The 20,447-nt window shown below is 37.4% G+C and overlaps 1 protein-coding gene across 1 annotated transcript in view; it reads left to right on the top strand.

The window, feature by feature from the left end:
- The window catches only part of LOC111509210 (uncharacterized), a 148,477-nt gene that overhangs the window by 65,971 nt on the left and 62,059 nt on the right, over positions 1-20,447 (top strand).

Raw genomic sequence — 20,447 nt, 5'->3', positions numbered from 1 at the left:
GGTCGAATAATAATAATAATAGTGATAAAACATTAAAACTCAACTTGTGTTACAGAGTGGTGTCGGTCAGCCAATCAGAATGGAGGAATCAAATATCGGTCTAATAATTGTGTTAGATGATATTGAACTGGGGAATGTGGGTCGAAAAATAATAATAATAATGATAAAATATTAAAACTTTGAAAGTGACGTAGTCAGCGTAGGAGGTGGTGGGCGTGGTAGAAAATGTGTGAGGATTTGTGGAAATGAATGGGTTATTAGAAAAAAAATGGAGCAACTGTCAGAAGGGCACTAAGTTGTATATTCGCTGATAATAATCAAATCTTCGCTTATAGCACGTCAAATGAAAGGACAAAAAATCCAGAATTCATGACGAGAGAATACAAATATGGCGCAACATGTCAGAAAGACATTAAGTCACAATTTCACTCATGATATTTGGATCTTAACGTGCAGCACATCAAATGAAAGAGAAACGAATGCAAAATGTTATCGACAAAGAAAAAACAAAGATGACGCAACATGTCAGGAAGGAACGAAGCCACATCTCCGTTAATGACAATTGTATCTCAACGTGCAGTACATTGACTGAAAAAAAAAATTCAGAATTCATCGACAGAGAAAAAAAACAAAGACAACGTAACATATCAGAAGGACAATGAGCCGTATTATCGTTAATAATGATTTGTTCTCAACGTACAGCACATCAAATGAAAGGAAAACGAATGCAGAATTCATCGACAGAGAAAAAAAAAGATGGCGCAACATGTCAGAAGTGCACTAACCTGCTTCTTTGTTGATAAAAGTCGCTTCGTCACGTGCAGCATATCAAAAAAAAAAAACCAAAGAGGCAACCAAAAGGGTACTGAACCATATTTTCGTTAATAATAGTCGGATCGTCGCATTTGAAATGATTCATTCACTCAAAACTGAAATGTTTAGAAGATACCAAAGGAGATCTTACGGTGACTATAAGTTCTGGTATGCTTTGTTAGGTATCGAATGATGCGTGCAATTTCTTTAATTCCAGCGACGTGATTATTCCAAGATATATGGTGTCCATTTGAACCTCAATAAACTTATTGAAGCAGAAGGTGGAAACACCAAAAAAATACAGATATAGTACAACAAGTCAGTGAAGAGCGGTTTTTTTCTGCAGAAAAATGTTTGAATTTCTTCAAATTTTCCAAATATCTGTAACAGAAGACAAAAATCAGCTTACGGAACGCTTGTATCTACTAAAGTTAAGTATGTGTCGGTAGTGTGTAACGAAGGTTTCAATTAATTTCACTGGTTGCGCCCTCTGGAGGATGTTTGTTGCGATACACCATAGACCATATTTATTGTTTTCATTTCGAATCCGTTGAATACAGGGGTTTGGAAATAGAAAAAACCAACGTTTTAAAAACGCTTTAAAGACTGTTTGATGCTCTATGACCAACACCCGTTATCGATATTTTCATTATTATCTCCGATTGTATGACCACCAAAACATTCAATTTTATTGGGATTGAAGGAAGCTGATAGGTTAGGTGGAGTACCAAGGAGGCCGATAGTTAGGTGGAGTACCAAGGGGCCGAGGGGCGGAATTACACGCCTAAATCACTACGATACTCGTTCCATCCTCCAGCGGCCCCCTTGGTACTCCACCTAACCTATTGGCCCCCTTGTACTCCACCTAACCTATCAGCTCCCTTCAATCCCAATAAAATTGAATGTTTGGTGGTCATACAATCGGAATAATAATGGAAATATGGATAACGGGTGTTGGTCATAGAGCATCAAACACGTCTACAAAGCGTTGAAACGTTGTTTTTTTTCTATTTCCAAACCCTTGTATTCAACGGATTCGAAATGATAAACAATAAATATTGTCATCTATGTGTATCGCAACAAACATCCTCCAGAGGCGCAACCAGTGAATTCAATGGAAACCTTCGTTACACACTACCGACACATACTTAACTTTAGTAGATAGAAGCGTTCCGTAGCTGAGTTTTGTCTTTCTGTTACAGATATTGGAAAATTTGAAGAAATTCAAACATTTTTCTGCAGAAAAAAACCGCTCTTCACTGACTTGTTGTACTATATCTGATATTTTTTTGGTGTTCCACCTTCTGCTTCAATAAGTTTATTGAGGTTCAAATGGACACCAATATATCTTGGAATAATCACGTCGCTGGAATTAAAGAAATTGCACGCATCATTCGATACCTAACAAAGCATACCAGAACTTATAGTCACCGTAAGATCTCCTTTGGTATCTTCTAAACATTTCAGTTTTGAGTGAATGAATCATTTCAAATGCGACGATCCGACTATTATTAACGAAAATATGGTTCAGTACCCTTTTGGTTGCCTCTTTGTTTTTTTTCTTTGATATGCTGCACGTGACGAAGCGACTTTTATCAACAAAGAAGCAGGTTAGTGCACTTCTGACATGTTGCGCCATCTTTGTTTTTTCTCTGTCGATGAATTCTGCATTCGTTTCCATTTCATTTGATGTGCTGTACGTTGAGAACAAATCATTATTAACGATAATACGGCTCATTGTCCTTCTGATATGTTACGTTGTCTTTGTTTTTTTTTTCTCTGTCGATGAATTCTGAATTTTTTTTTCAGTCAATGTACTGCACGTTGAGATACAATTGTCATTAACGGAGATGTGGCTTCGTTCCTTCCTGACATGTTGCGTCATCTTTGTTTTTTCTTTGTCGATAACATTTTGCATTCGTTTCTCTTTCATTTGATGTGCTGCACGTTAAGATCCAAATATCATGAGTGAAATTGTGACTTAATGTCTTTCTGACATGTTGCGCCATATTTGTATTCTCTCGTCAATGAATTCTGGATTTTTTGTCCTTTCATTTGACGTGCTATAAGCGAAGATTTGATTATTATCAGCGAATATACAACTTAGTGCCCTTCTGACAGTTGCTCCATTTTTTTTTCTAATAACCCATTCATTTCCACAAATCCTCACACATTTTCTACCACGCCACCACCTCCTACGCTGACTACGTCACTTTCAAAGTTTTAATATTTTATCATTATTATTATTATTTTTCGACCCACATTCCCCAGTTCAATATCATCTAACACAATTATTAGACCGATATTTGATTCCTCCATTCTGATTGGCTGACCGACACCACTCTGTAACAAGTTGAGTTTTTTGTTTTATCACTATTATTATTATTATTCGACCCACATTCTTCAGTTCAATTTCATCTAAAACAATCATTCTACTGATATTTGATTTCTCCAGTCTGATTGGCTTACGACACCACTCTGTACCAGAAGTTAGGCTGATTGTTCCTCATGGTTCGGTTCAGGAGTCTGAAAATTCGCAAAACGAACCTTCATACGACAAAGCGTGGACTTTATTCATCTCCTGATGATGCTTACTTGGTAAGCGAAACGCGTTAAGTGTTAAATGACTGTCATATTGAAATAGGAAAAAAAACGACAATAACGACGAAACGATAACGAATAAATGCACGTAAACTGTTCGAAAACGCACGCAAAACCGTCGCACGCAAAACTGTTGAATACTTCACTTTCCCCAATTTCGAACGTTAACTCTACAATACGACTCAGCATTATTTCTGCCAAATTCGATAGAGAAGGGTTATGGGGGGTTCCAAACGACATATTTCAAATATTGATTCACTCTGTATGTATGCGCTTATATTTCGTAGAATTTTCAATACGATTTTCACCACACTATGGCAAAATTTCCAACATGTGTGGGCTATTATTTCTGCAAACTGAAACTCACTTTTCAAATGTAACTGAAAAAATGAATCGCAAACGTGTTATGATTTCGATATATCTTGAGGTAATAGTATTTGATATCGAACGAATAGTCATAAGAAAATTATTTGCATTGTATTCCGAAAACTTTGGAGACCGAATGAATTTCTTAATACCTGTTGATGATCTTCACCTTCCTAATATTTATAACATTCATATTATGCTGAAGTTGTAACTTTGCCCCGGTCACCGTACTACGACAAAATGCTTGATGTGCATTCATGCAACTGTATTTGAAGATAGTTTTATATTCCTATATATATTATAATCGTATCAATTTTGATGACTATGAACTTGGAATAACGAAAGATGGAATTGTGAATACTGTGTGTTTTTGTTTCAGAATATCGAAGTTGAGGTTAAAATATCTTTCAATTCATGTATTCAGTTGAATGGATTTGAATTATTTTATGACGATTTTTCAAATTTGTCTGTATCGTTACTTTGTTATGTTTATATGTACAAGAACTCAGAACTCCGAAAATTAAAACTCAGGTTATCTACACATAATAGACTCGTCCGGTGGTATCTATATCAAAGGATGCTATTTTGAATGGAATTTCGAAAAACTACAATACGAAATGAATTTATAAATATCACACTTGAAATTTAATGACAAATGTCAATCATCTATAATAATGTCCTGAATAAAATTCAAGATATAAAATGCCACTTTTTGTTAAATCGACCCAACGAATCAGAATTTAAAATGACAGACAAACTTATTTCCTTTATGTCTAAAATATCCTGTTTTTGTCAACTTAGTATCTTTCAATATGATGTTTCTTCATCTCTATAAAATCTGGTATATAATTTTTTGTTATTGCATATTTTTGACAACTTTCCCTGTATAAGATAAGTTTTCATTTTCAAAAAAAGATGTGTGTGATATGTATTTTATTTATTTTGGTAGTATATTATAAAGCCATTTATATAAAATATCAACGTTATTGAGACTGCAGCTAAACAAATTTCCTTTGAAATGACCCATACAGAACGGCGTGTTTTTCTTGAATTTTGGAACACACCACGATGAATCTTCAAAGTCTTCCAAATTCATTACGGTTGTGTACCTATATATTGAATAGACGCAGTTTGTCCAACAAATCACTGAATTCTAGCCTCATAATGTGCAACTATAGACTGAAAAAATGGAAACTGCTGAGATTTGAATCTCGTTCTGGAAAGGTTGCTATGACGGTTTTGAATGTTGTTGTTAAGTTGACTCTGACTGATACTGACACGTTGATGTATTATTCTGAAATAAATTCGATTTTTCAATAAAAAAATACACTGAAATAAATTCGATTTTTCAATAAAAACATACACTAAAAAAAATTTTTTGCCAACAGAGAGGGTAATGTCTTTCATGAAGTAATTGCTACACTTATAATGAAAATAAAAAATCAAGTGTCATCCAAAATAAAGAATTTAAAACACATATTCTGCACGTACTAAGTGAAGGAAATATATTGTATGAAAACACTACTTTATGCGGATCATATCTGTGAGTGAGAATTTTTGACCCGAATGAAAAATATTGTATACACCCAAAAACTCTTTGCCTATAAAATTGGAAACAGTACTAACCTTAATTTCGTACAATTTCAAATGAAATGACAAGATTCGGTTTCCCAATGTCCATTAACCCTTTGAACACAATAGCGTATTTTTCCTAATGAAATTCTTCTAAGTGAGGACGATACGCCTCCGTCACTCGGTGGGGCAGAAATGATACTTTATCTCCCAATCTAACAAGACCGCCTCACCAAATTTTCCTTTCTGCGGCATCTCCACAGGCAAATCTGCTACTTTGATACTTGGCTTTCTCTTCACGATCGAACTTGCATTCAACTTTTGTAAATCCATCTGTGAAAAATAAAAAATGAAAGCTTTATGTTTTGATTCACAATATATGCGAATACTATCTCAAACAAACCACGACATGTATAACATTTGACTGATATCATCCAACATATATATATCGAAAAAAATTTTGGAAATCAAATGATTCAACAATTCTCACCAATTTTCAATTAAATTACGTTTGAATAAATTCATTTGAGGAAAGAGTCAAACCTAAAACACTTACTTTCAAATAGAATCGGTGCACTTGTCACTGGTATCACTTTCAACGGATGCAACTAACTCATTTCGCCATGCATGACGTATTTATAGTAAAATAAGTGATGACATATTTTAAAATGAAACAAAGAGCCTTTGTTTCGTCGCTTTGAGAACTGCATATCTCCGGATGTAGATTCGACATTGACAGTGATCAATGTCACTTTGGGTTTGAATATAAAATTAGTGATGACATATTCTGAAATGAAACAAAAGAAAATCAAAGAGTCTTTGTTATATGCATATTCAGCGTTGACATTGATCCATGTCACCTTGGATTTGAATAGCGCAACAAACACATGAATTCTGCTTTTTTTCCCCATTTTATTTGATAATGTAATAATGCGACTATTATCTCTGTTGATGAATTCTGCATTCGTTTTCCTTTCATTTGATTTGCTGCACTTTGAGATTCAGTTATCATTAATGAAGATGTGGGTTAGTGCCCTTCTGACATGTTGCACCATATTTGTTTTTTCTTTATAGATGAATTCTGCAATTTTTCTTCTTTCATTTGACATGATGTACGTGGCGATCCGAAGTTTTTTCAATGATTCTCTGTGCAATTCTTCCTATGCTGTTTCACATTAGGCGCTCGATATTATATTTTTCATTGTCTACACATTAAATCATTTGAAATGAGTACCCACATCGACCTGTTGCGACTAGTATAGCGAAAATAGGTTACGAGGTCCTTTTGGCTTCGTAAAATGATTAACTATGTTTTTTGACATCTAAAGGAATCCATTGATGTCAAAATCATCGGAATCGGACGACCGAAGTGAAAACCGGAAGTGACCTGTTTTTGACGGATTCGAAACCTTCTCACCCTAAGGAATCCAAAAATACCATATGTTTCAGTATTCGATGATTATTTCATTTTTTTGTCAACAAATCATGTGTTTTGAATAAAACTTTTGCAATTACATTACACTCGTAGTTGTTCATAACCCAACATCTTTTAATTTCAAATATGTTCAATGATTTTTCTTTAAATGTGCAATTCTTTCTATGCTATTTCACATTAGATGCTCGATATTATACTTTTCATAATCTACAAATGAAATCATTTGAAATGAGTACCCACATCGGTCTGTTGCTGCTAGTATAATGAAAATAGGTTATAAGGCCCTTTTGGCTTCGATAAATGATTAATTATGTTTCATGACATCTAACCGAATCCATTGATGTTGAAATCATCGAAATCGGAGGACCGGAAGTGGAAACCGGAAGTGGTCGTTTTTTGATGGATTCGAAACCTTCTCACCCTAAGGAATCCAAATATATCATATGTTTCAGTATCCAATGATTTTTTAAATTTTTTTGTCAATAAATTCTGCGTTTTGAATCAAGCTTCTGCAATTGGAATAAACTTATAGTTGTTCATAACCCAACAATTTTTAATTACAAGTTTTTTTCAGTGATTTTTGTTGAATTTGCAATTCTTCCTATGTTATTTCACATTAGGCGTTGGATATTATATTCATTACGCCATATTTGTTTTTTCTCTGTCGACGAATTCTCCATTTCTTATCCTTTCATTTGACATGCCGTATGCGACGATCCGATCATTATTAGTAAATATACAACTCAGTGCCCTTCTGACAGTTGCGCTATTATTCTTTATAATAACTCATTCATTATCACACACGCCACCACCTATCACGCTGACTACGTCACTTTCAAGCTTTTAATGTTTTATCACTATTATTATTATTATTCGACCCTCATTCTCCAGTTCAATTTCATCTAGCACAATCAATCGAGCGATATTTGATTTCTCCATTCTGATTGGCTGACCGACACTACTCTGTAACAGAAGTTAGGTTGGGTGTTCCACAAGGTTTCGTTCAAGAGTCTGAAAATTCGCAAAATGAATCTTCATATGACAAAGCATGGAGGTTAATCATTTCCTGATGATGCTAACTTGGTTAGCCAAACGCGTTAAATGATAAATGACTTCATATTGAAACACGAAAACCGTTACGACAATAACGATGAAACGGTAACGAATGAACGCACTGAAAACGGTCGAAAACGCACGAAAAACGATCGTAAACGCACGAAAAACGATCGTAAACGCACGAAAATTCGCAAAATGAATCTTCATATGACAAAGCATGGACGTTAGTCATTTCCTGATGATGCCAACTTGATTAGCGAAACGCGTTGAATGATAAATGACTGCCATATTGAAACACGAAAAACCGTTACGACAATGACGATGAAACGATAACGAATGAACGCACGGAAAACGGTCGAAAACGCACGAAAAACGATCATAAACGCACGAAAAAACGATCGAAAACGCATGGAAAACAACGTATTTTGAAATGTCATTGTCGAATACTTCGCTTCCCCATTGCCTCACGTTGAGTCCACAACGCTCAACCTCTCGACACTTTTGGATCTCCTCTTTCTCCAGCTTATGCTAACTTGGTTAACAAAGATACGAGACTTCCGACATGTTGGAACGCCAGACTTTTGTTGAATCGACATGTTGTATACACATTAATGTCATATTTCAAATCGACATGTTTTTTTCCTTAAATGATATATTTTGACGCACCCTGTACACTTCGACGTCATATTCGTTTTTCAATGGTGTATTTTGAGATACCTTATACACATTGAGAGATCGCACGTTGAAAACTTACAGCCTCGTGGAACTGTTATGTTCTTTCTTGAATGATGTATTTTGACGCACCCTGTACACTTCGACGTCATGTTTGTTTTCAATGATGTATTTTGAGATACCTTGTAACACTGAGGGATCACACTTTGAAACGATACAGCCTCATTAATCTGTAATGTTTTTTCTTAAATCTGATTCATTATTATTAATATATCACTTTCGCGCTTCCAATTTTCGTCGAGTAGTTCACGATCAATTCCAAAACCGGCAACGCTACATTGCCCCATGAACAATGATTTATTGTACAACTGGCAACGCCGAACCTGCCATGCTGGCATGTATTGACATTTGACAGATGCAGTCTTATGAGTCCAGTGTTTACAGTGCCCTTCTTCAACCAATAGATAGTTCAGCTAGTGACTCATAGATGACTCTGTGTGTTCTATAACTTTGGTGTTTCCATATACTTTTGTATCGATGAATCGAGCGCCTATTTCTGTGCGGTTACTGATAACAGGACATGAAACAATTCTGTACGATAAATTATTCAAATGAATCTCTCAATATACGCAAAGCTACGTAAATTTGTGCTTCGATTACGTCACACGCGCCTCTCGCTCTTACACACACATACACATCTTTACATGAAATATTAATTATTTCCCGAATCTAAGTATAGTCTTATGAGTCTAGTGTTAACAGTGTCCTTCTTCAACCAATAGATAGTTCAGCTAGTGACTCTGTGTGTTCTATAACTTAATTTTCAAACCGGCAACGCTACATTACTCCATAAACATTGATTTATTGTACAACTGGCAACACCTGCTTGCACTAGCAACCGGTAAAACCTCAATCTCCATCTCTCTTTGCATCGATTACGTCACACGCGCCTCTCGCTCTTACACACACATACACATCTTTACATGAAATAATAATCATTTCCCAAATCTAAGTATATTTTCCTACCTTCAATATGATAATGACGATTACATTCTACGGAAATCAAAAATAAAAATGCTGTCAAGTATAATGAATGAGTCAATTTCGGTCCTGACAAAACTAACGCTATAAATACCCAACATTCGCAGTTAACTTCAATATCTTACGATGGTGTAGAGGCTAAGGACAATGTCTACGGCGCGGACGACCCAGGTTCGAATCTCATAACTATAAACTTTTTTTATTTAAAATCACGTGACTGAAGGGGGCCGAGGGAGCTGATAAGTTAGGTCGAGTACCAAGGGGGCCGATAGGTTAGGTGGAGTACCAAGGGGGCAGAGGGGCGGAGTTCCACGCTCAAATCGCTACTATACTCGTTCCATCCTGCGTCGATTTCGATGACGCTGATAGGTTACCCCCACTCCCGGTGAGCCAGAACATACGTTGTTCATCTACTTATGAAAGATCCTATCTTTTTTTCGGTGAGGAATCACCTTCTTGAATGTTTTACACTTATTTAGTTACACCCTGTATATACAGGGCTATTCAAATTCGTTTCTGTACATGGGGATCTCGTAAACAATAAGAGATGGAGTGTCGGTTAAATTGTGGCAAAATTGCATATTTTAGAGACCTATTCAATGATGTAAAGAAATCGAATATAGCTTTTGGTTCTGGAGTTATATAGGAAAAACCAAAAAATCCCAAATAATTTTTCTGGCTATATCTTCTTTATTCGGAGACATATTGAAAATCTGTCCACATTTTGCTATTGGCACTTGATGTGGGCTCTCAGAATATATCCATGAATTTTCTATACAGGGTGTCATCTGACTTGAAATTGAATTCAACTTCATATTTCGGGATGTTTCGGTAATATTTGATTATAATTGTGTGAATTATTCCCTTTTGAATTACCGACCTGGAAATTGGTTGACTGAGTCAAATAAAAACACAATAGAAACTTTCACGTCTTCCTATGTACCGTAGAGTTTTTCGAGAGTTATTTTTCATTTTTAGGTAGTACCTATTTATATCTTTTCTTTCATTGCTCTGAGCGTTATCTACAATGAACTCCCAATAAGAAAACCTTTTATGATTATCTGAAACATATCCACATCAAAAATATATTACTAGCTTTTAGACGCGGCTTCGCTCGCATTTATGCTATTAAATAAGTGTCAGTACAATAGAAATGAATCAATATGAGAACTATATTTTAATGCTTGGCTGGGATTATCCATTTTTTCAAATTATTACATACGATGAAGTTTCGAAAATTTAAAATATGCTTTATTGAATTGAATTGCAACAACAAATGTCAAAATATATTTCAGTGTAACAAAAATAAATAATTTCAAATTTTTTTATCTCACATAATTGTTTTTACATAAAAAGTTTCCTATGTTACTTCTAATACCTCCAAGAACATGTATATAAAATTTCATGATAATCGGTTGAGTAGTTTTCGCGTGAAACAGTAACAAACATTACATTCGCATTTAAAATATTAGTAGGAATGTGTTTTAATAAGCGAAAAAAGAAATGATAACATTAATAACATCCGAAACGAACACTATAATTGTAATGAAAATTGAAATGAAGTAATTTATATACACAAAAAATTAATGGCGCAATAAATGTTCGCATTGGAGTCCTTCCATTTCGATACATTTTTGAACTCGGTTCATCATATTATTTACTGCCCTTAATACACTTATTTGATGCATTGTTGTGAAATCAATCAAAATCCTCAATCTCGAGTCTTCCACATTTTTTTCTTCTCTGCCAGCGTAAATCCTATTTTTCAATGTATTCCATAGAAAATCGTCCAAATTAGTAAGATCTGGTGATCTTGCAGGCCATCTTATTGGCCCATTATTTGTCTCAAATGGAAGGACTACTAATATTTATTGCTCCATTAATTTTTTTATGTATATAAATTACTTCATTTCAATTTTCATTACAATTATAGTATTCGTTTCGGATGTTATTATTGCTATCATTTCTTTTTCTGCTCATCAAAACACATATTATATATTTTCGTTGTAGATATGTTTCACATAATCATAAAAGGTTTTTTTATTCGACGTTCATTGTAGAAAATGCTCAGAGCAATGGAAATATGAATAGGTACCTAAAATTAAAAAAAAATCTCTAAAAACTCTAAGGTACATAGGGAGACGTGGAAGTTGCTATTGTGTTGTCATTTAACTCAAGTCAACTAATATCCAGGGCCGTAATTCAAAAGGGGATAATTCACCCAATTTTAATCAAATATTACCGAAACATCCCGAAATATAAAATAAAATTTAATTTCTCAGTATGTAGTGAACGTCTACGATCCAAAGACTACAACAAAAAATACAGGTCCGTATTTAAAAATTTGAAGATGGGGGTGGCCCAAGTCAGATGAAACTCTATATAAAAGATTCATGGACATATTCTGATGGCCCACATCAAGTGCCAATAGCAAAATATGGACAGATTTTCAATATGTCTGCGAATAAATAAGATATAGGCAAAAAAATTATTTGGGATTTTTTGGTTTTTTCTGTATATCTCCAGAACCGAAAGAGCTTTATTCGATTTCTTCACATCATTGAATAGGTCTCTAAAATACGCAACTTTGTCACAGTTTAACCGACATTCTATCTCATATCGTTTACGAGATCCCCATGTTCAGAAACGAATTTGAATAGCCCTGTATATATAGCCCAGGTGGGATTCAAGAATCCTAATCACAAATGAGAGCATGCCGGCCAACCACATCCTGGCGACAAATCCCGCTATTAAAACTCTATCGAAGGCTTTCCAGATGTCCAACAGGACCATAACCGTATTCTTCCCCTGGTTGAAGGAATTCTTCACTTCGTGAACAACCCGAATCAGATGGGAAGTCGTATCCGACCTCGCCGGAACCCGAATTGCTCTTCGGGAGTGAGTTTCATCTTTCAGGCGAAAAAAAGTATTCAAGAGAATTTTATCGATGACCTTTGCCACCAAACTGAGTAGCGAGATCGAGTGATAGCTATCTATAAGATATTTGATTTTAGTCATACCATCCGGATAATGTTGGTGTCTGATATTCGCGTTTATGATATGTACTAGCTGTACGAGACCCTTTCGCGGCAGGTTAGGCAGTAAAACTACCTCAATGCCTGGTGCTTTGTTCTTTCCCAGGCCCTTGATGATCGTAATTACCTTCTCGACGTCTGTGGTTCACTTGAGTAGAGTCGGCTCCGGTATTGCTGGAGTCGGTCTAATTTTTATGTCATTAAAAATGTTGGACATTTCTTTTTGGCGGTCACAGTCATCGGAATTGATCTGGTGAAAACTGGCGAAATATTTCCCAAATAACTGAACCTTTAAATGGTCCGTCATCGCTTGCACGTTGCCTTTGTTCAAGGTGGGAATGGCCTCGAACCTGTTGTTCAGTCTCTTGATTATCCTCCACAAATAATGTTCGTGTACGTTGAAACTCTCGAGTTTGTTCTTCTATCACTTATTGGTAAACTCATGCGCTCGTTACCCCCTGCAGCAAGTCCCAACATTAGATCCTTCCTACGGGAGTCGAGTGTTTTCTGCCAGTCCTTGCGTATCCGATGTTTTTGCCTGATGAGTTCAACAACATCAGGCTAAAGGATGTCTCGATCGCCTTCCACTACGACCTTTTTCCTAGAGATATCTCTAAAACATTGAATGTCTAGGACGAACTGACCATAGACCTTGTCTATTTCGCATTTACCAAAATTGTTTTAGATGGTTACAAGTCTGTTAGTGGACACCTTAAACTCTGCCCAGTCTGTGCTCTTGAATTCGAACTTATACTTTTTAGTATTCGGTCTTGATCTGTTCAAACTAAAGAGCACCGGACAGTGGTCACAGCTGAGTTCGTCCAAGGTGGTCAATTCATCTAGATCTCGGACATTCTTATTCAATACAAGGTCGATAGTATAGAGGGTGTCGCACCATTCCATGGACAATGAGTCGACTCATCCGGATTTGATCTATTCGTACTAAAGAGCACGGGACAGTGGTCGGAGCTCAGTTCGTCCACGGTGGTCAATTCATGTAGATCTCAGACATTCTTTTTCAATACAAGGTCGATATTAGAGGGTGTAGTAGGAGGGTGTCGCACCATTTCATTAGATAATGAATCGGCTCATCCGGCTGTTCTATGACAATGTTGTTATTCAGGGAATTCTCTAACAGAGTCCTCCAGTTGGCGTTCTGCTGATTGTAACAGTTCCACTCACACCTCATAGCGTTGAGCAACACTCAGCAAATTGACCAAATCATGCGGAGTGAAGTGTCTCTCCGGCTTGTTATACAGTGCTAGTCAAAAGTCCCCTCCCCCCCTCGTATCTTTTGAACGGGTATACTTATAATAATGAAATTTGGAGTGTGGAAATAAACGGATGTAGGCTTCTTAACTGGTCATAACAAGTGACGCAATAGTCATAAATGACGTCACAAGGCCACTGTGACCAAAAATTTTAAATAGGACCCTATGGCAAGTGACAGCTCGTTTGAAAGGTATTGAAAATACCTATTCAGTCATACCAATTTTGTTTGGGTTTCGGCTGATTTTGATTGATAAATTGAAGAAATACGAAAATTATAGTTTCGCATTTAATTAATAAAGATTTAAGAACCAGTTCTTATAATAAGTGTTCAAAATGTGCTCCATCTACTTCCTGGCAGTAATGCATCGCTAATCTCTTGTCGTACTCGTCCCAGTGTGTCAGAGGAAATTGCCCTACATTCTTCAACAATTCGTTGTTTCGGAATGGCAATACTGTCAGGTGCTGTAGCGTAAACCTTAGATTTCAAGTACCCCCATAGAAAAAAATCTAATGGTGTAAGGTCCGGTGACCGAGCTGGCCATTCGATCGAACCTCGTCGTCCAATCCATCTACCATGATATTCTTCATCTAGGTAACGTCTTACTGCACCGTTATAGTGTGCAGGAGCACCATCTTGTTGAAACGTTATTTCCAAGTTGTCGAATTCATCTGGATTATCTTCTAGAATTTCAAGAATTAACGCCTCAATATCAGTTTGTAACATCTCCAGATACAATTCACCGGTTAAGTTAGCATTGAGAAAAAGAGGCCCAACTATGTGGTTTCCCAAAATACCTGCCCAAACATTTACTTTTTCTGGAAATTGAGTATGTTTTTCACGAAAGATGTGAGGATTTGTGTCACTCCCATACCTCACATTTTGAGTGTTAACATTTCCATTGAGAAAGAAAGTACTTTCGTCACTAAAACAAATTGTCTGTATGTAGCCTGGTTATTGGTTCATTTTATCGGACATGGTTTCACAGAATTCTAGTCTTCGGTCGGGGTCATCATCTGAAAGTTGGTGCACCATTTTTAATTTGTATGGATGAAATTTGTTTTTAGCCAACACCCTATGTACTGTCCTTTGACTGACTTCACAGATAGACGCAACTTGGGCTGTGGAAGAAGTAGGGTTCACTACCATTTCTCCAAGTATGTCAATTTTTTTGTCATCACTAATTGTTGGTCGACCAGATCGTTTGGCATCTTGAACACTACCTGATGCTTCAAACTTCCGAAGAAGCTCCCTCAAATAAACCCTCGATATAGGGCGATCGGGGTACCTCTCATTAAACAGTCGTTCCGCTGCATGGAAATTGTTTCTACATTCACCAATTATTAAGATAGCTGCTACTTTGTCGGCTACAGTACGTACCATTTTGCCTATGTAAACACTTAAACGTCTCGTTGAACAATAGCTTAGGTAAATTTTCAAGGTGTAAACACTTTTGACAAGTAGATAATTCAAACACGTCAACCTTTTTGACAATGAACCAGAGGCGTACTTTAAAATCTTTATTAATTAAATGCGAAACAATAATTTTCGTATTTCTTCAATTTATCAATCAAAATCAGCCGAAACCCAAACAAAATTGGTATGACTGAATAGGTATTTTCAATACCTTTCAAACGAGCTGTCACTTGCCATAGGGTCCCATTTAAAATTTTTGGTCACAGTGGCCTTGTGACGTCATTTATGACTATTGCGTCACCTGTTATGACCAGTTAAGAAGCCTACATCCGTTTATTTCCACCCTCCAAATTTCATTATTATAAGTATACCCGTTCCAAAGATACGAGGGGGAAGGGGACTTTTGACTAGCACTGTATATCGCAAACACCCAAGCTTGATGCCTGCATGCGCAATACTGCTCCATTGCTAAGGTATCTGCGAGTGTGCGAAACCCCACCGCCACTCACAGCTCCAGGGCGATCCCCCCGGACAATGATAAACCTCGAAGCTTCAGTTTATGTCCCCGTCGAAGCCTCTTTTCGTTTAGAAATATTATGTCAACACAATGCTGCTAATTCCATTCACATTTAGCATGCACGCCTTTATTGGCATCAAAAAGTTGTAATCGTTGATACCGCTCGCGAACGTCGCTAATGCGTTTCACTTTTCCAGCGGGTTAGAGGCACCCGCCATCAAGTTACAGAGATCATTTGATACACGAATGATCTTGGCCAAGTTGACCATTTCGCTGAGCCTGCGGAAATAATTAGTTGCCTCCATAATACTCTGTTGAATCCCGATCGTGAATCACCTCGCTCGCTCTTCCTGCATTAATGGTGGTGGAGGCAGCGGGAGTGAGCCCGGGGCCGGCAGTGGTTTCCTTCAGTCCCAAGGTTTGTCTTTTGTGACTGGAGCCGGTACCCATTTCGGTGTTGAGCGCAGGTTGCCTGGCTCTCTATTTGGCTTCGACCCCCTCCGCCTTCTCTCGGTAGACTGAACACTCCCTGGAGTTGGCAGGGTGGTCGCCGCAATTGGCACATTTGTTTGGCTCTGTCTTTGGCCTTTTACAAAAGTAGTTTTCATGCCCCTTGGCGAATTTCAAGCACTTTGGGGCTTTGAAGCAGTTGTTGGTGGCAACTGCGGCACTGCACCAACAATCGACTATCATTTTGAATTTCCCATCTTATCCTTGTGAAAAGGAGAGATGAGACGTTTTGTTTCAATAAATTTTGTGTCACCTCTTTGTTCGTCACGGCCAGGTATAGTGAACGGTCCTAAGTATATACACTGCAGACACATTGAGCCTTCGCTCTGCACGGAGGTCCTCTTCAATTTCCTGTAACTTGGGTGCAAAATCTAGCCCTCGGAGAACAAAAGTGTGCGTTCTATCCTCCGGAAGGGTATATGTGTGAAGTTCCGCGTTCGCGCTTTTAATTATATTCACAATTGAGAAATATCCATTGCACGACTTCGTTCATATTAAGGTAGACTTCGCAGTGTATTTCACTGAGATTTCTTCCTCCAATTGTTTTTTCAGGTTTGTTTTGAAGTTTCTGTTCATAGGGATTGTATCCTTAACAACAATTGGAGAAAGGATTCTCGTTTACGGCCTTCCTGGCTTCCTTGTTGATACTGGTGTGTCTCACTCAGATTCAGATTCGCTTAATGACTGATACCTGTTTTTTATAGGTGGCGTTGGTTTCCCTGCGGGCTTGGCTTTCTTTGCAACCCAGCTGGGGAGTCATAAATCCGTCTTCTAAAGGTTTAGGGGGAAAAAGGGAAAATTTCATTTTCCTGACACGTTCTTCGTCTTGTTATAGTTGTTATTGTTATCCTCTTGGCGCTTGGTGTGAGAGCCTCGCCTGCCTTGGTCTTCTCTAGAGACTAGAGTGATGTCGTCGTCTTCTCTAGCTTGTGAATTTTTATTCTGGCCTCCGAAATGAAGAGGGTGTGGTTATATTTCCTTACCGCTTCCATCTAGCTTTCCCTCATGATGGTAGGGGGAAAGTCCTTCAGGATGGGATCAAAATCTATTTTAGCGTTATAGTAAGTGCTTACCTTACTGTTCATTTCCTGGTATCATTTCTAAAAGTTTCGATCCTGTTCTGTATATTGTAGTACGATTTGTAATGGATTTCCTGATTGGTTAAACAGTCGACCTTTACGGGTGAGGTACTAGGAGATTCTGGAGGTCTTCTCGTTCTCCTCCTTTTTCTTAGAGTTGGGCCAGCCTCCCCTCCACTGGATGATTTATTCATTTTTCTTGTTTCTATATTCCTCTTAGGAAAGAGCTTCAGTTTTTCCCTCATTACTTCTTCTGAGAAGTGGTTTTATGCGCCCACGCTTTCATTGTAGCTATCATTTCAGCTAGCTCGTTAATATGTACCCCTCATTTTCCTCGATACTCAGCTCCACCAAAGGATTGAGCTTTCCATTAGTGATTTCTTGTTGTTCAATTATGCTGATTGTATTAATTTCGCTTCGTTATTTCAGAGCAGTTTCAGGTAGTACAATTGGTGTGGTCTCAGTTTATCAATCTATTCTGGAGTATCGATGATCTCCATGTCCAGACATTGTTAGTCAATGCGTTCACCTTCCGATATTAGTGGTGGTGTGGTGGGAGTGGTGGTGGTTCAGGGTGAATGTCGGCCTCCACCAGTATGATTGGAGGCTGTATCAAAGTTGTCGTGTCTACCTAGGCGGTTGCCGCTTCAGCCGTCCTGCAGGGCTGCATTCCGTCCCCACACTATGATGCTTCATTCTGCCCCCTGCAGAGTAACTGTCACACTTCCCCAGCTCTATGTCCATTTTGATCCTGTCTACGTTTTCGTAGTCGAAAAGGGAATCAGAAGTAGGTTTATCGGTGATGTATTTCCCTCCGAGCCCGTTTAGCAATGAGTGGGCGCTTTCAGCCGGACGACTGAGTGGCTCCATAGCCCGACCCCGGAAATGGCTTCCTCTGTCTTGTGGACAGTACGCATTCCTTTCTATTGATTCTCAAGGAAAGCGTAGCGGTTGGAAATGTCTCTGAGATTTTGAATTTCTTTGCATCTTTATTTGATCACATATAGGAACTTTTAGTTCCGTCCAGCACTTGAGTGTCCCCTGTGGGGCACTCAAGTGCTGGACACAATATTAACTAAAGCCAAATGACAGAAAAAAAGTTCCGGAGTCTGCATATATAATAGAAAATACAGATTGTAAACCCTGATTAAACACTAACGGAAAACGAGTCCAGCATACTTAACAGAGATGGAAACTTCGATATAACTCCAGCTGAATTACCCCACTAGGTTAATATTGCGAATGTAGAATCAGGAATTTGCACTTCACTGTACGACCTTGCTGAAGGAATCCTCATTGAACCATCGATGATTTTGCAGCCAACATACCAAAATCACATATGCACAAAATCACCAACAGAGGATATACGCACATTTTTGGCTTCAGTTGAAAGACCTAGAATGTTAGCATGTCTTCCTAGGCAACTACAGCTACCTGGATATCTTTCGGTTCCGGAATATAGATGTTAACGAGTGTGTTTGAAAATTTTGTTCGCTTTCCAAAAAGGATCATAAGGACAGAAACTTAAGACATAAATATTTTCTGGAGTTGTTATAAGAATTCAAAAAACTGCAAAAGTTTATAGCAGACGAGTTCTATAGGCCACCTTGCCTCGATGGAAATCACGCAGTCTTCGACTAAGTCATCCCTAGCATCTGAAGTGAATTATACTTCAATATTTTATTTTTCCACTTTCATTTATGCTATTTGTGACCTGAACACGACGATCTGAACACAAAGAAACCCTTTTGCTTATTCTGAATTGTAGATTGTAACATACCAGTTATTGAAAATTCCTATTTTCACAAATCTGGGATTCTCCAGAGCAGTCCACTGCAGAGTAAATCAGAATGCTGACACCTATTATTTATATATCATTCATTTTGTTTATTTTTTATTCATTTTACGGTTAGATATACAAATAGAAGTCAACTAGCACTCTTCTTCTTTTGTTCAATCATATAGTTGTTTTTCATAGTGATTGACATAGAGTGAGATACAGAAAGATATACCTAATTTTGGTTATCATACTTGGAATCAGTGGGCTTTCTATGTATGAAGTGGTGGATATAATAGGTGGTAGCATTGCCTGAACTATGAACCGATACCGATTCAATGTGTGGATGAAATTTTGAAAGGGTCTTCTCTGTGCCTGGCTTCAAATAGAGAACACGTTATGGTGATTTAAGTAAAATTATTTTTGAGAATCATCCATAAGAAAAATTCATTTGGTAACCCTTTTCAGCACTCACAATTGAATTCCTGTGAAGAATCAAGAACCGACCTACGCCATTGCCCCCACAAATCAAGAGCTAGTTATCCCAACTAGGCACATGCATCGCTTTTTTGCTCTCGATCAAGAAACGAATGAGGAACAATTGAACTTCTTTAAAAATCTGTTCACAGTTTACCAGCGCTAATTTCTCATAATGAAAATCCGCCATCACACGTTGGCACAATATTCTTGTGATAAAAATCGGATCTACATATTGGCTGCGCCAAATTCTTGTCATAAAAAACGGGCTCCTCGTTGGGTACCAGAATGATCGACTGAAATGGTTTTTTTTGAAGAGATGGTTGGAATCAAATGTCTAAAAGATTTTTTGATATGTGAGTTATTATCGTGAGATGGTGGCTGGCAAGGTGTTGATTTTTACGTAGAAATGAATTCTTCCGAAAACTAAAATTGACGTGTTTCACCAAGAAAGGCAATTTTCACTCTTTGCCGAGAGGGCGCTACGAACTTTGGGAAATGGGAAGTCGTTGATAACTCGTTTGATAGATATTTCAATTCTCCAAACTTTTTATATTTTTGGAAATTGGAATGGCTGTTCTTGGGTAATTAGCAGTTTCAAATACGTTTCAAGGATCTGCAAACGCAATATCATAATTTTATGAAAAACATGTAGTCCAGTACATTCCAATAAATGCTTAAAATGTACACCATTTACTTTTTGAGAATATTGAGGTTTGTTTACGATTTTATTTCCTAATGGAATATTCCTGGAGTAATTTCGATAAGAGTACCTCTTATACTAATCATGAGCACTGGAATAGACTGCCT

Source organism: Leptinotarsa decemlineata, unplaced genomic scaffold (assembly GCF_025532065.1).
Source record: "Leptinotarsa decemlineata unplaced genomic scaffold, Ldec_3_MD MMD2_tig00026328_RagTag_RagTag, whole genome shotgun sequence".
NCBI classification, from domain to species: domain Eukaryota; kingdom Metazoa; phylum Arthropoda; class Insecta; order Coleoptera; family Chrysomelidae; genus Leptinotarsa; species Leptinotarsa decemlineata.
Note: the sequence above shows the minus strand (reverse complement) of the source record. Positions and strands in the feature narration are given on the sequence as shown.